Genomic DNA, 17,630 nt, shown 5'->3' with positions numbered 1-17,630 from the left:
CCTATTTCCTGTAACATTTTCTATTTGGTAATTACTGGCATAGAGAAATGCAATTTATTTGAGGGTTAACTCAAAAATTTTAAAATATAAATCTTATTATAGTTTGTGTGTGGATTTTGTTTAGTTTTCTTTGCATCTGTTAAATAGCACATTTCTATGTTTGTAATGTTTTGGCCACGTCCTCTCACAGTGAACGGAGATCAGCGTACCTGGTTCTAAAATTTTATGAAACATGCATTATAGTACGCTTTTAAGAATGTTTGCTGTAAGTTTTTAGGTGATAACCTTTAAAGTCAAAAACCTTTTTTGCCATTTTGGTGGGAATTTAAGGTAATTTATTAAGGAATTATTCTCAATAGATTTATTGATATACAAATTTATATTACTTCTGATTTTAAAGTTCTCTGCATTTATTTATAATGAAATGTTTTATAAAAGCAATGTAGATTAAATTAGTTAAAACATTAGGGATTTTTAAATATTCATATATACATATTTTTATTGAATTCTGGTTTATATTATTGAGGTTTAGTGTAATTAAAGAGTAAAATTATGTTAAATAAAATTATGTAAAAAAAGAAGACAGAATAGATATTCATCTCATTTTCCAGGGAAGAGAAAGACATACAAGCTTGGTCCAACTCCCTCTGTTTAGCGTGGTTAACCTGATATGCCTTGTTGTGTATTAAACAACCAGCACCACACTGCACATGGGGCCCCACTGCTTGTAAAGAGCTCAAAATCACCAGCTTCAACCTTGTCATCAGGTCATCACATATGTCTTGATACTCCTATGGATCTGCCAATCTCTTTCAAAGGGCTAATAAAAATGAATTTTTTATAGCAATGAGTGCTCATAAATCTAGTTGTGAGAAAAGGCTGACTATTTTTTCCTTCAAAATAGTCAGAAGGAAAAAAGAAGGAAATCAATTGTGGTTGTTGAGAGAAATAAAAGTCCAAAGAGTCACTCATCACCTCCAAAAAATCAAGCCTTAGGTGGAAATAAAATAAGTAGTTAAATGAGAAAACGTTATTATACTTAGAAAATAAGTCACTTTGCTAACTTCTTTCATTACAGAGGCCAGGAAAATTCTGTTCAGGAAGCATTTGTGTCCCTTACCGAAGAAACTTAGTACACCAAAAATTGTCCAAGATTCATAACCCTCTGCAAGCTGAAGATTTGTTTCTTTCTTAAACTTGGTAAAATTATCATTTTTATCACTATAAACATTGCCAATTTCTAACTCAATTTTTTCTTTATTATATGTCTTAGTCATTTTACTTTCTTTTCATTTTTATCATGTCTCTTAATCTTTTTAAAATATATTCCTTTATTCTACACCTTTTTATGTTGCAGAACATTGTAATATCCTTAGAGTTATATTGAGTAAACAATGTTTCCTTTATCTGCCATCCATGTTTTTATAGTAATAGCAATACTTCTTGTTATAGCAATTATAAAAAGATTCAATGTGATACAAATAATTTTATGATAATTTTATGATAATTTTTATGAAAACTGATAATGTGTTAGCTTGAAAAACATAGTTAATTCTTATATTTCTAAAACTAGCTTGAACTTCAAGTTATTCTCTTCATAGTCACTTTACCATTTATTGTGATTGCTGTTGATATCTATAAAATTAGTTCATATCAGGAGAAATGCTTCCTTGAAATATACCTATCTAAACAAATCTATTATGCCACAAAATTTAACTTTAATCTCAACAAAAGAATACGATAAAATAATCCCTTATTTTCTTTTATGATTTTTTGCTAACTTTTTACCCATAAGTCAAAATAACATTCAAGCAGAATTAAAAATTATAGGTACTAATAATCAGTCAAGATAGATTCCATAAAGTTAAAAAAAAGACTAACAAATGAAATAAAAATTGACCAAGTTTTTATTGGAATTAGATTTTTCAAATAATTAATTTATTTATTTCTAGTGAGAGTGTAAAGGAAGGATAAAGAAAGGTAGAATAACACTGGTGTATGAGAGAAACATCAATAGGTTGCCTCTCACATGCCCCCAGTTGGTGACCTGGCCCAAAACTCAAGCATGTGCCCTGAATGGGAATTGAACCAGTGACCTTTCAGTCCACAGACCAGTGCTTGGTTCACTGAGCCACACCACCCAGGGCTCGAATTAGATTCAAAGTATAACTGCCATCAAAAAATTCCAACAAATCCTTTAGTAAGCATTTAACTTTTTTATGTATAAGTTATAATATCAAGGTTCCTCAAGAGTAGAAAAACTCCATTTTTATAATGTCAAGCACCAAATATACAGGATTCATACACTCCTTTTATTTTAAAAATAGCATGGCATTTATGCTTATTATTTCAGCTGTATTTACACTAGAATTCTTAGTGGAAAATCACTCAGGCACCTGGCTTTGAAAGAAAGATATGATCCAGGTTGCTCTATCCTTCTAACAAATAATTCTTAGAAATAGAAATCAGAAATGTTTTCTCTGTGATTATTCAGAATATTCTCCTTCAAAATTCAACTTCTCTAATTTCAATATTATCAGAATAATTGAAAATTATTATCTTTTTTCTTTATAAAAATTGATACAGAATATTGATACAGAGCAGGAATAAAGTTTTTTGCTGTGCTTTTGAGTAATTTTCTTAAGTATACATATGCTACCTAAAAGAAAAATTGAGTCAAAGCTTAATATACATTTGTTTGTCTTTGTGCCCAATTTGAAAAATTTAAATACAAATCTTCTAAATTTTCCATGATTTGGTTTTATCTGGTTTGTTTTGTCTTAATAAACTACATCTTTTTCTTAGTTTTTCCATTGTGGGTCAACATGGCTTAGGATGCAAGAAAATTACAGAGTACTTTGAAATAATCTATTTCTGAGTGTTCATCCAAGAATTCTCAGAAGCTCTATGTGTGTTTTAGAGGCAGAAGTTACAGCACTTCACTGACAAGGCCTTTTTAAAGATCTTTAAAGGTGTCATCCTCGCTCCTACATGCCATTGTATGCATTTCTATTCTTCAAAGAGAAATTCAGTATTAATATATTTTATTTCAGTCCCTGTTGGAATATCACTAACCTATGTTTGACATATCTAGTAGATAAAGCCTGCTTTGTTTTTTCATAAATACTTTACTCATTTTTCCCATTCTTTCAGCTAGCTGTTAATTAATTTGAAATCCATACAGGCCCTTAAACATTTCTTCTTAAAGAAGAGATGTAATTAAGTTGAACTTGATAAAACTCTTTCTAGAAAATGAGATAATTTTGTTTTTAGATATCACAGAATATAATGTGTTTTCCTTTAGAGGACAAGGAAAGGGCTGCTAATTTTGGTCATATTGTTGGAGAACATAGAGGTGTTAACAACACTTTCTTGCTAATGTGAATAACAGGCAATCATCATAGTGTTGGAGGTGAGGAGAGGACTGTACTCCTTAACTAACAGTGCTTCATAATTTATATCCCAACATAACGGAAACAAATCCATTCCCAGATAAAGAAAAAGAGAGATAAATATAAAGTAGAAATGTATGGCAAAAGCAAAGATACTGGACATAGAGTACAGTAGGCAATTATTACTTTTTAAAAAAGAAAGTACATTCTTTTTTGAAAATCAATCTAAGGCATTACAGGTAGGGGGTCGCTATCTCTGTCTGCACCAACCATTGCTCCCTGCTGTTCCCATCAAGAAAAAAGACATTGTGATTTCCAGTGTAATTTCAAACCCTGTGATATCAGGTTGGCAGTCTGCTCCTCCAGCAAGCTGGAAGATCTCACACATCAATGAAAGGCAATTTCACCTCTGTCATGGGCTGATGTTGTAAGATGTGCTCTTCTCAGGAAGGATAATACAAAATCTTATCTTACAAAACATTGCAACATGCTGATTGAATCTTCAAATCATTTTATTCACATTTACTATGCTATTATATCATCCAGAAAACAGAATGAATTATGAAAAGTGCCAGGAAAGTTGCCAAACTTAGAAAAATTAACTACCAAATAATTTTAAATAGCTATCTACATATTGACAGTAAGGATATATGTTTTTTGATTATTTTGAATTTAATGGCACAGAGAAAGTTAATAATTAGATTCAGATTTTATAGAAATGGTATGCTTTTAGTTTTCTAAAAACCAGACTTCTATTAATTAGGGAAGTCACCTATTGGAAGACAGTCTTTAAAAATATATTTTGAATATAAGTGTAAGGAACAACTGTGTCTACTTGTGAATTCCATTAGATAATATTGACTGGAATATTTTTGATATATCATTTGAAAAATAATATATTATAAGCAAATTATTTTAATATTTCAAATTTCTGACTCTTTACAGCTCCTCTCCTCAAGGTATTCATGAAAGAAATATTTGTATTTTAAGGAGGTTATATTTCTTGGAATATAACATCTCTAAATTGTCTTTTATTGTGTTAAAATAGAAAGGATGCAAAACCCTAATTGCATTATAAGACATTGATGTTTCTAAAGATATTTATAGCATTGCTTTATTTAATTCACTAAAGAACTTAAAAAGTCATTAGTAACTTCATTTTATAGATGAGAACACAGAGTCTCAGAAAAAACACATATTTGTTCAAACTTAAAAAATAAATAAATAGAATCTTAGCAAATACCCACAGAGGCTAATACCAATTATTTTTTAGGTTAGCATTTCATATCAAACCAAGTTATTCAAAATGCACTGGGTGTTTAAGAATAAAATAGACTCTTAGTGAAACATTGTGTAAAAATTGAGATGAGGTTTTTACTTCAAGATTTCTAAGTATTTTGTATATATTTATGTATATTACAACTATTTGAAACATAATGACACCATGTAGCTTTTTTCTTTTCCTTTTCAAAGTATTTTGTCACTCTGGCATTCAATAAAGCCCAATCCAGAAAAAAGCTGAGCTAGGCAATTCTTTGATTCACCTAAATTTCACTGAGGGCTTAATACATGACAAGTACTTTGCCAGACACTAGAAAATCAGGTTCATAAGGAATAGTCCTATATTTCAAAGAACTTACATCCTGGAATCAAATGCTATAAACTCTGCAGTGTAATAAAGGTAGAAATAAATTCAGGGAACTATGGAAACATAGAAAAGCAGCACCTAACACAGCTTGGGTTCAAGAGGAATTTATACAGAAGGTGATGCTTAAGATAAGTGAAAAACATGATCAAAATGAAGCATCTTTATATACCATATAATTGATATAACTAATTCATAAATATTATTACTTAGAGTTTGCATCTCAGTAAATGAATATTAAATGTGAGAAATGTCCAAATTATACATATTATCTCAGCATGTCCTTTTCTTTTTAATAAGTTAAAGTGTGACTTTCATTAAATAGCTATATTAAAACATTTTTTTTCCAAAATACAAATTGCCTATTCCTCATAATGATGCAAGCTAATGTTCTATTGGTTGGACAAATTGTTCGTTTGCTTTTTCTCTATTAAGATGGGTCTAGTAGTGCTTAGCTGTCTTCAATTTCATTTGAAACAATTTTGTTAGATTGCATTGTGACAGCTGTAGCATCAGTGTGCATTAAAAAAAAACTTATCAAAACTGGTGACTTTGGGGGTAGCAATTTTAAGGATGGAGATGGAAGAAAATACATAACATTTTTGGCATATCATGCTTTATTATTTCAAGAAAGGTAAAAATACAACTGAAATGCAAAAAAAAACATGTGTGCAGTGTGTAGAGAAGGGGCTATGAATGACAGAATGTGTCAAAAGTATTTTGTGGAGTCTCATGATGGAGATTTCTCACTGGACAGTGCTCCAAGGTCAGGTAGACCAGTTGAAGTTGATAGTAATCAAATTGAGACACTCATTAAGAACAATCAATGTTGTACCATGAAGTAGATAGTTGACATACTCAAAATATTCAGATCAATAAAGTTATTGCTGAAAATAAAAAAATATGTCTTTTATTTTATGGAAAAACTAAACAGATTTTTAGGCCAGCCCAAAATATTCAGGTAAAAAGTACTCACTACATTATCTTTAATTAAGCTATATTATTTCACCATTGCTTGATTTTCTTGGATTATTTGTCACCTAAACCTCAACAACAATAAAGCAGTTTAAAAATGAAGTTATGAGCCAGAGATGCAATGCATAACTTATATTTATTTCATTTTTGCTGCTGGAATTTATAAATCTTATAAAGATCAGCAAATGTTGGCTATGGGGGAATAATAGAATAGATTTACATATCTCTTAAAAATAACTAAAATACTGGACAAAATTGTTTAAAAAAGGTATTTCAGAGCCTAGAAATCAACCACAGACAGAAAACAACCCTAAATTTTACCACAAAAAATCAAATTTCTAAGAAGAATAATGATAGTCTTGCATTGGACTTGCTCTACAAGAAACTCTTCAGGCATTGTCTAGGCTGCAATGAAAGACTAGTCTGAAATTTAAATCCTTATGAAGAAATTAAGAATACCCACAAAGGTTATTATGTAAACAAATACAAAGGGAACTATAAATGTATGTTTATTTGCAATTTATTTCTTCTCCAATCTAATTTTAAAGCCAACTGCATAAAGTGCCAATTATAAAAATGGGTTGAAAAGATTCTAATTTGTAAAGATGTCATTTGTGTGACAACAGTAGCGAAAAAAGAAGGAGAATAATAGAACTTTATAGTAGGAACTTCTTTTCATACTATTGCATTTAAGTTGCTGTTATCAAACTATGTATTAAAGTTAACATGTTAATTGTAATGCCCAAGAAAACCATTAAAATAACAAAATGATTATGTAAACAAAATAAAGAGAATTATGATAATACACTACACAATATTGGTTTGCCACAAATACTAAAAATGCTATAATGGAAGAATGTAGCTACAAAAAATGATGGAAGACATATAGAAAATAAATAGTAAAATGCTATACATAAATCTGACATTGTCAGTAGTCACATTATTGTAAATGAATAAAACACTCCAGTAAAAATGCATACATGAACAGAAAGGACTTTTTGAAAAATGATCCAACTCTATGCTCCACAAGAAATGTGATTTAGATTCAAAGAAACAAAGTGGTTCAAAGTAAAAGGAAAGTAAAACACACGCCATGTTGACAAACCCCAGTGAAGAGATGAAATGGCTATACTAACATCAAACAAAATACATTTTAACACAAAAATCTTACAGGAGAAAAAAAAGGTACATATTCAAATACACAACATGTGAGCCATAAAACAAACCCCAGTACATTTAAGGAGATTGAAATAGTACAGTGTATATTTTCTGACAATGGAATACAATTAGAAATCTTTAAAAAAGTGGGGAAACTTTCAATTATATGGAAATTAATACAATCCTACATAACTAATGGGTAAAAGTACAAATCACGAGGGAATTTAGAAAATTTAAGATAAAGAAAAAGGAAATAAGTTACACTTGAATGTACTAGGGGAAGTTATAGCATCATGTAGAGGGAAATTTAGAGCCATAAATGACTTTATTTTTTAAAAAGAAATATTTTAAATCATTTACCTGTTTTTTCACTTTATTGTAAAAAATAAATACAAAGCATGTATAAGAATGGTAATAATAAAATTAGTGTAAGATAAATAAAACAAGGTGCAAAAACAATAGAGAAATCAACAAAACAAAAAAGTTGGTTATTTGAAAAGGTCAACAAAATAATAACAATTAGCAAGACAAAACAGGAAAATAAGAGAAGACTACCAAACTTATAGAATTAAAAATGATTAATGAAGGATACTATGAATAATTATATGACAACAAACTATAAAATGTATATCAAAAAGGACAAATTCCTAGAAAGAAACAAACAAAATTAACTCAAGAAGAAATGAATAATCTGAATAGGCCAATGCAAAGTATTAATAGACTGATTTTATGATTTTAAAATTTGCTACATAAAATAACCAAAGGTCCACATAACTTCCCTGGAGGAGTTATTATCAATCCTTTATAAACTCTTCCAAATTAAAAAAAAAACTATAAAAAGGAACACTTTTAACTCATTCTATGATGCCAGTATTGGGTGAATGTCAGAACTAGACAAAGATATCACAGGACAAGGAAACCACAGACCAATATCTGTTTTAAATACAGATTCAAAATGCCAAAAAACTTAAGGAACCATCAAAAAATATCATATTATGACCAAACATAATTTATCCCACCAATCCAAGGTTGATTTAACATTCAAAAACCTGTTCAAAGAAACACACCTCATTGATAAAATATAGGGGAACAATAAATGATTATATCAGTAGATGCAGAAAAGAAATTTGACAAAATTCAACACATTTTCATGCTAAAACACTCAATAAACTAGAAAAAAGAAAATGTTCTCAATCTCAGAAAGTAAACCTACCAAAATTCTACAGCTTTTTATCATAATGATGAAAGGTTGAATATTTTCCCACTAGTACCAGGAAGAAAGCAAAAATGTCCACTATCACCATTTTTATTGCACCTTTTCAGTAGTTCTAGCCAGAGAAATTAATCAGAACTAAAAAGAATTCAGATTAGAGAGGTAAAGTGAAACTACCATTCTTTGTAAAAGACATGTTACTGCATTTAGAAAATCCCAAAGTACTCAACCATGCACACACATGCACACATATGTGCACCTGTGCAAAACTATTAGATTTAATAAATTAATCCATCATTATTTGCAGGACAGAAGCGCAAAAACATCAAATTTTATATTTACATACATGACCATCAAAAGTCTAAAACCAAGATTAACAAAAAATCTATTTGTATTTATGCAAAAAATATTTGCATAAATTGGCATGTTAATTCTAAAATTCCTATGGAGAGGATAAAGGCTGAGGAGAGCCAAAAGAATCTTTAAAAAAACAAAGTTGGAGTAGTCATACTTCCCCATTTTAAACTATACCACAAAGCAATGTTAATTAAAATTGTGTGTTGGTTATAAATCAGTGGAATAGAATTGAAACTTCAAAACTAAATCTTTATATTTATCAGCAATTCAGTGTTAACAAAGTTTGTTAAAACAATTGTTAAAAACATTCAGTGTGATAAAATAGTCTTTTCAACAAGTGGTGCTGTAATAACTGGATATCCACATGCAAAAACTAATTTTCTACAATAAACACAAATTAAAGTGGATCACAGATATGTATATATAAGAATTAGAGACTTCCAGCCAAGATGGAGGCATAAGTGGATGCACCATACCTCCACATACAACCAAGATAGGGACAGCAACAATTTAGGAACAAAATAACATCTAGAAATGACAGAAAATTGATCTGAATGGAAGTCGGACAACCAAGAAGTTGAATTAGACCTGTGCATCCAGACAAGTAGGAGGGGCAGAGACGAGCAGCCAGGAGCGGGTTGAGGTGTGGAGAGAAGAGAGCGGTGGGACCGGGAACGTAAGGCATCCGGGACACGCAAGACCGCAGCAGGTGGACTCTGAGTGTGCAGGCGGCAGCTGGCAGACCCTGGCCTAGGGATGGCAACTGGCAACCGGCAGACCCAGTGAAGCTGAGATTGCAAAGCAAGGCAGTGCGCACAACCCAGGACCACAGTGCTGGGAAATAGAGCCTCGGGACACTGATTGAGAACACCTGTGGGAGATGAGGCGCATGGAGAGACACCCAGCCTCACAGGGGAGGTTCTTGGAGGGTCCCACAGCGAGCACAAGCCCACCCACATGGGAATTGGCACCAGAGGGGCCCAGTTTGCTTGGGGGAAGCAGCAGAGGGGACTGAGGTCCCATGGAGAAAGGAGCAACCCCATTGTTCCCTCTTGACCCCGTCCCCACATACAATGTCAGAATCCAGCAACTGTGGTGCCCTGCCCTGGTGAACACCTAAGGCTCTGCCCCTTACTGTAACAGGTGTGACCAGACCAAAAGAGAGAGAGAGAGAGATGGAACAGAAGAACAAATCAAAGCCCCAGAACTCATCCTTTTGAGTTACCGAGAGATAACCAACCTATCAGATGCACAGTTCAAAACACTGGTGATCAGGAAGCTCACAGAATTGGTTGATTTTGGTCGCAAATTATATGAACAAATGCAGGCTACGATAAGAGAAATGAAGGAAAATGTACAGGGAACCGATAGTGATGGGAAGGAAACTGGGACTCAAAACAATAGAGTGGGCCAGAAGGAAGAAAGAAACAACCAAACAGGAAGGAATGAAGAAATAAGAATTAAAAAAAAAAAAAACGAGGAGAAGCTTAGGAACCTCCAGGACATCTTTAAACATTCCAACATCCAAATTATTGGGGTACCAGAAGGGGAAGAGGAAGAGTCAGACATTGAAAACTTATTTGAACAAATAATAAAGGAGAACTTCTCCCCTCTGGCAAAGGAAATAGACTTCCAGGAAGTCCAGGAAACTCAGAGAGTCCCAAAGAAGTTGGACCCAAGAAGGAACACACCAAGGCACATCATAATTACATTAGCCAAGGTAAAAATGAAGGAGAGAATCCTAGAAGCAGCGAGAGATAAGGAGACAGTAACCTACAAAGGAGTTCCCATCAGACTGTCAGCTGATTTCTCAAAAGAGACCTTACAGGCAAGAAGGGGCTGGACAGAAGTATTCCAAGTCATGAAAGGCAAGGACTTACATCCAAGATTGCTCTATCCTGCAAAGCTTTCATTTAGAATGGAAGGTCAGATAAAGTGCTTCTCAGATAAGGTCAAGTTAAAGGAGTTCATCATCACTAAGCCCTTATTTTATGAAATATTAAAGGGACTTATCTAAGAAAAGAAGATAAAAAAAAGTGTAGTAAAATGACAGCAAACTCACAATTATGAACAACTACACCTAAAACAAAACCAAAAGAAACTAAGCAAACAACTAGAATAGGAACAGAACCACAGAAAGGGAGATCACATGGAGGGTTAGCAACAGGGGAGTGGGAAGAGGAGAGAGGGGGAAAGGTACAGAGAATAAGTAGCATAGATTGTAGGTAGAAAATAGACAGGAAGAGGGCAAGAATAGTATGAGAAATATAGAAGCTAAAGAACTTATGACACATGGACATGAACTAAGGGGGGGATGTTGGTGGGAGAGGGTATACAGGGTGGAGGGGAGTGAATGGGGGGAAATGGGACAACTGTAATAGCATAATCAATAAAATACATTTAAAAAAGAATTAAAATGACAAGACTATTAGAAAAAGTTACAGGTGTACATATTTATGACCCTGGGTTGGTCATGGCCTTCCTAGATACAATGTGAAAACAACAACACAAATAAATAATTGGATATTACCAACATTAAAAGCTTTTATGCTTCAAAAGACACCCTCAAGAAAATTAGAGACAATGCACATAATAAGAAAAAAACTTCTATAAGTCATATATCTGATAAGGAACTATATATTAAATATACTGAACTTACAACTTTAATACAAAGACAACCTAATTAGAAATTTAAAAAAAAACAATTTAAAAAGGTCTTCAAATAAAATATATGTATCTAATAAGTACATGCAAAAATATTCAAAGTTATTAACCATAAGGGAAATGCAAACTGAAATCTCTTTACATACCACTTCACACACACAAGAATTGCTAAAATTAAAAAAAAAAATTACAAGTGCTGATGAGAATGCAGAGAGAATTCAAAACCTTTTAAACTCTTGATGGGATTGTATAATGGTACATCCATTTTGGAAAACAGTTTGGAAGTTTCTCAAAATATTAACCATAGTTACTGACCTAGAAATTTTACTCCTAGATATATACCCAATAGAAATGAAGGCATATGTCCATGTGACAACTTGCATGTGAATGTTCACAGCAGCACTATTCATAATAGCCAAAGCCAGAAACAAACCAAATGCCCATCATCTGATGATGGATAAACAAAATGTGAAATATCCATACAATGAAATGTTATTCAGCAATAATATGAGGTGGATGCTATAGCATGTATAAATCTAGAAAACATTTTGCTAAGTGTTAGAGGTCAGTCACATAAATCCACATGTTATGTGGTTCCATTTATATTGAATGTTCAGAATAGGAAATCAATAAAAACAGAAGGTAGGTTTAGTAGTTTCCAGTTGTTTCTGGGTGCAGAGAAGGGAGAGATTTATTAATAGGTGCAGGCATTTTCAGAGGGTAATCAAAATGTTCCAAAATTTGCAAATGGTGATAGTTGCCCAACTCTGTTGATATATTAAAATATGTTTAAAAGTATACCTTTTATAATATGTACATTATATCTCAATAAATCTGTTATTCCCTTCCCCCAAACCCACCCCCACACACTGAGACATCACTGCATACAAACTGGATATATATTTAGAAACACTGATAATAGCAGTTTGGGGGAGTTGTGGAGAAATTGTAATCCTCAAATATTGATGGTGGAAATGGAAAAGTTTTAGCCACTTTGAAAACTGTTAGGCAGTTTCTTAAAAGATTATATATAAACTTACCATATGAGCCTGTGACTACACTCCCAGATTTATATCCTGGAGCTACGAATATACAGACTTGCATGTGAATGTTCACAGCATGATAACTCATAATAGCAGAAAACAGGAAGCAATTCAATGGTCTCTCAGCTGTGCATGGTTAAACAAAATATTGCACATCCTTGCAAATGCATACTAATCAGCACTAAAAAAGAATGAACTATAGATAAAAGATTGAACATGGCTACACCTGAACGAAATAAACTATGAACAAAAGACTTATTATGCTCACATGGGATTTCTTGGAAAGGCAAACCTGTAGAGATGGAGGGAGATCAGTAGTTTCCTGGAGCCGAGGGTTGGAGTGAAGACCAACTGAAAATAGACACAGAGCATTTTGAGGTGACAGAGATGTTCTAAAAGTAGATGATGGTTTTGGTTACATGGTTTTATAAATTCATTCAAGATGTTGAAGTATATGCTTATGGTATGTAAGTTATACTTCAATAAAACTTTAAATGAGCAAATTGCATCATTGTTATCTATTTAAAATTAGGCAGCTAGTTCACATTATCTCCCAATCTCTTATAATTGCTTTGCCTAGTTCATAAATCATTGCCTCTAGCTTTGTATCAGGTATACAGGGAAAGCTATTGATGTATAAGATTTTCCTTATAATGCATGAAACAGTTAAAACGTACAAAGACTAGCTTCTATTTCTCAGAGTCATAATCAAGAACCTGATCTACAATAGAATAGAAAAATGTTAACTGAAACTTTAATATGATATAATACTCAAGGTTTCTATTAATAAACAATTCCTTGTAATTTTAATTATCCTAAACCTTGTGAAGCAGCCTGAGTTTATAAAATTATACATAAATTGTGAATGAAGAAAGTTCATCCCATGAATTTCACTACTCATGCAAACTTCAGAGGATGGCTGAAGTCAGTGGGAGAAAATATTCCACTGTTCTAACATGTCAAAAGAGCAAAACGAAATGTCAGAGATCAATCTTGGTCTATTTTTCAAGTGTGCTCCCTATTCTTTCTTTTGAAAGGAGGACAGACCTCCAAGCCAAATAGAACTTTGGCAAGAGCCTAATATCTTTTGAGACTTGTTTTTATTCCTGGCATCATTTTGTCAACACAATTAACCCAGTCCCAACAATTACTGCTCATTTAAATCTGTTGCACAAAAGGAATCTTCTATTTTTCTATTTGTAAAACCACACTACCCACTCCTAGTATTTAAGTTGATTGAATTTGGGTGAGTCTAGAGGAATTTATCATATTATCTGTCAATTATCAATGCATTGCCTGTCTGTTCCAAATTCATCCCTATGTATGGTTCCCCTCAGGTATAGAATGACTTGAAGCATCTCACCTTCACAGTGAACACAATATTAAATTTTCTCAGTAGAGGGCACTGGAGGGACATTACAAAAGAAAGGTCTCTCCTTAGGTTTCCAACTGCTGCTTGTGGTCAGTGGTGTGGGGTAAGGACATCAAGTGAAGCTCTACCTTGGCCTCATGGCCACCAGCATGGTCTCTTGGTTTCTTTGCAACTCAATGTGGCCTAGTGATCACCTTTATCTGGTCCTCTTGACACAGAAACCAGTGCCCCCAGTGTATCCTACCCACACTGGCACTCTGATTCTTCCCAAACCACCACCCCCTCTAGCTGTCTGCATCATCAGGGGGAGTTGAACTGCACCCCTTTTGCCCTTAAGATGGCTTGCATCTTATGTGTAAGATTATATTTACAAGTTGGTCCAGCAGGAAGGAAAGTAAAGATGGTAACCCTGGAAAACACTGGGGCTATCAGCAGAATAACAGCTCTAAACAAGGTAGTTTTTGATTTCGTTGTGGCTCTAGATTACACATTATATGTGTGTTATCCAAAAATTCCAATGTGGAAATCCTAATACCCAAGGTGATTTTATTTGGCAGTGGGGCCTTTGAGAGGTATTAGGTAGTGAGGGTAGAGTCCTAATAAATAAGATCAGTGCCCTTATACAAGTGAGTCCAGAGATATCTCCACCATGTGAGGAAACAGCAAAAAGCAGGTATTCTGAATCTGCTGGCACCTTGATATTGGATCCCCCAGCCTCCGGAACTGAGAGAAATAACTTTCTGTTGCTTGTAAGCTACTGAGTCTCTGGTTTTCTGTTCAAGTAGCCCAAGTGCCCTAAGACAGATTCTCAGTTATGTTTTTTCAGTGATTGCTATGTATTATGGTTTAGTTACTAATAATATTAATGGTACCTATGTTGTAGAATATTTATTTTAAAATATAAACTTGAAAAACTAAATATTGGAGTTGAAAATTCATTTGGAAATCAAAATGGCTGAGAATATCAGAGAAACCCCTGGAGAGGAGGAAGGTACTAAACAAGGATGATGGCATTTACATAGAAACAGTTCTGCAGATGTTACATGACAAAGATGGCACTATAAATCATTGGTAAAAGGGGACTTTTAAATATAAAGCTCCTTAGACTATTGGATACCTGCCCATATAAGAAAATAAGTAAATTGCACCCCTACCTTATGCCATACATAAAAATCAGTTTCTTGTGTGTTGGAGTTTTACATGTGAAGAGCAAAATTAGGAATACTTTAGGAGATAACAAAAATATTTTCATAAATTCAGGATGACAGATATTTTCCTAAAAATACACAGTTACTAAAAATAAAGGAAATAATTAATGCATTTAATAGCATTACAAATTAATTATCTATACATACAGTGTACAAAACAGAATCTGAACAAATGTTTGCGGCACATGTAACCAAAAAATAAATGATAATTAAAACATACGGAAACTCCAACATTTAATTAGAAAAAGGAGTGGGAACCCATTTAAAAATAAACATAACACTTAAATGGCTATTTCACAAAAAGAGACCTCCAACTAGGCAAGGAAAAACTGAAAAAACATTCCACAGTTAGTAAAAATTCAAATTAAAATCACAGTGTAAGTCTACTACACACTTATCAGGTGGGAACAAATGTAATATTCCAATTTAGCTAGAATGTGAAGCAAGGTGTTCTTTCGCATGCTCTTGTGAGGACATAAATTGTTATCACCACTTTGGAAAATATTTGAATTCATCTAAGATATTTGTATTCTCACATAACCTATTACCTATCAATTTCAGTCATAAATTTATACCTTATGCAAATTTTTATATATTTGCACTAGGATGTTTGCACAATACTATTTGCACATAACAACATTAGTTTTATAGAAGAAACAGGAAAAATTTGTCTCTACCAATAGTGGAATGGGCAAAACATGCTATTTGATACTATAAAACATTATGGTAAGATGATATAATCAACATAATAAGTGCTGGAGCCAAGTTATATAGATTCATATTTGAGCTCCATCACCAATGAACTCAAGTTGATATTGTATTTAATAAAAATAATATATACAGTTAATATGACAGTGATATCACCATCATCACGTTAAAACAGCAAAATTGAATCAACGGCAGTTATACAACAGCATAGGTGGTACTAGTAATTACAACATAGAGCAAAAAGAACACAAGCCATGTACATATTATAATTTTGTTTGTACATGTTTTGGAGACAAGAAGGTTGGATATTGTTAGGAGATATACATATATTCAGAAAATAAATCTAAAGCAAAGTAAAAAAAGTTGTCTAAGTTTCAATATAATAATAACCTTTAGGAGCAATAGGCAGAAGTGATGACAGAAAGGAAAGAGAAGAAAGAGAGAGAGAGAAAGTAGAAAGAAAGAGAGAGAGAGAGAGAGAGAGAGAGAGAGAGAGAGAGAGAGAGAGAGAGAGAGAAAGAAAGAAAGAAAGAAAGAAAGAAAGAAAGAAAGAAAGAAAGAAAGAAAAGATTATTGAAAAGTTCCTAATTTGTGAACTGGTAGTAGGTATATGATTGTGCTACATTGTGTGTTCTAATGTTTTTATCGGCTCATTTAGATTTTATTCACTATTCCATGTATATGATATATCTAACAATTAAACAACAAGAATTTTATAGATAAAATTTTTTGGAGGAAACGTGAGGTTTTCTTTGCAATAACAACCCAAAACTTATATCGATAGTAGTTCCTTAAATGATAGAGGAAAGTGTGATTGGCCAAAAATTAATTAGGCACATGTCAGTAGGTATGTGTGACAGGTGATCATCTGGGGTCAGATAAGGGTGGGAGGGAACACTATTTCTTGTTGAATTATGTTATTGCTTTGTAGACCTAATGAATACAGTTACGGTTGGCTTTAGTCAGATAGTTCAGGTTGATCATTTGTTTTCCCTTGACAACTGTCTACTCATGAATCTTTCATTTCATTCAGCTTGGAAAGTTTGCTTTTAAGTTATAGGTTACATAAGTATATGCTATGCTCATCACAAAACTGTCCACTGTGTGAAGTCACTTTTAAAGAAAAGACAACTTGTCACAATGAAAAGTGTATATTTATACTAATAATCTAAATGTTACCATCTTAAATTCAATTCATAATTGCAAACACCTTGCACAGTAGAACTCAGGCTGAGCTGGGAAAACAAATCACTGCGCCTGTAGAGTGGTCAGGAGCCAGGTGAACTGGCTGGCGCTGACACGTCTCCCAGCACTATTCTAGAACCATTTTGATTTTCTCCCTGCTGCTGAGTACATATGAAAGGCCCCAGGCACTTTAAATTTGGCTTCTGCATATTTTTGTTTATGTATAATCATGTTTTGGTGATTTTTAAAATGTTGATTTTGACTTAAATCCTGAAATAAAACTCAATTTTTTGTCAGAGGCTGTTACTCCAGTGTGTTACACCAAACATACAAAAGTAGCCCTTAAATTTCTGCAAAACAGGAAAGGACATTTACACTGATTTAATGTAAAGAGACCCACAATTTCAAATTCAGTCTATGTTTATATAAGTTATATGGTACCACCATTAACCACAAAAGAAATGAATAAATTATTTTCACCTAATATTAACCTAACATATGGTTGAAAGTTATAGAAACTCTGAAAGTTTTGGGCCCTGAAACAGAACCTCTGAATAAAAAAAAAAATTCCACATATCAGTAAAAATTTTTAAAAAAATAGAAGGTATAAACTTAGAATGTACATTAGTGCTCTAAGTGTGACAATTTCTATGGACAAAACAGGTTGTCATGAATATCAAGAAGTGGGACAAAATGCAATGAGAATTTGT

This window comes from Phyllostomus hastatus, unplaced genomic scaffold (genome assembly GCF_019186645.2).
Source record: "Phyllostomus hastatus isolate PE091 unplaced genomic scaffold, TTU_PhHast_1.1 phas_contig_196, whole genome shotgun sequence".
Lineage (NCBI taxonomy): Eukaryota > Metazoa > Chordata > Mammalia > Chiroptera > Phyllostomidae > Phyllostomus > Phyllostomus hastatus.
This window is presented reverse-complemented; position numbering follows the sequence as displayed.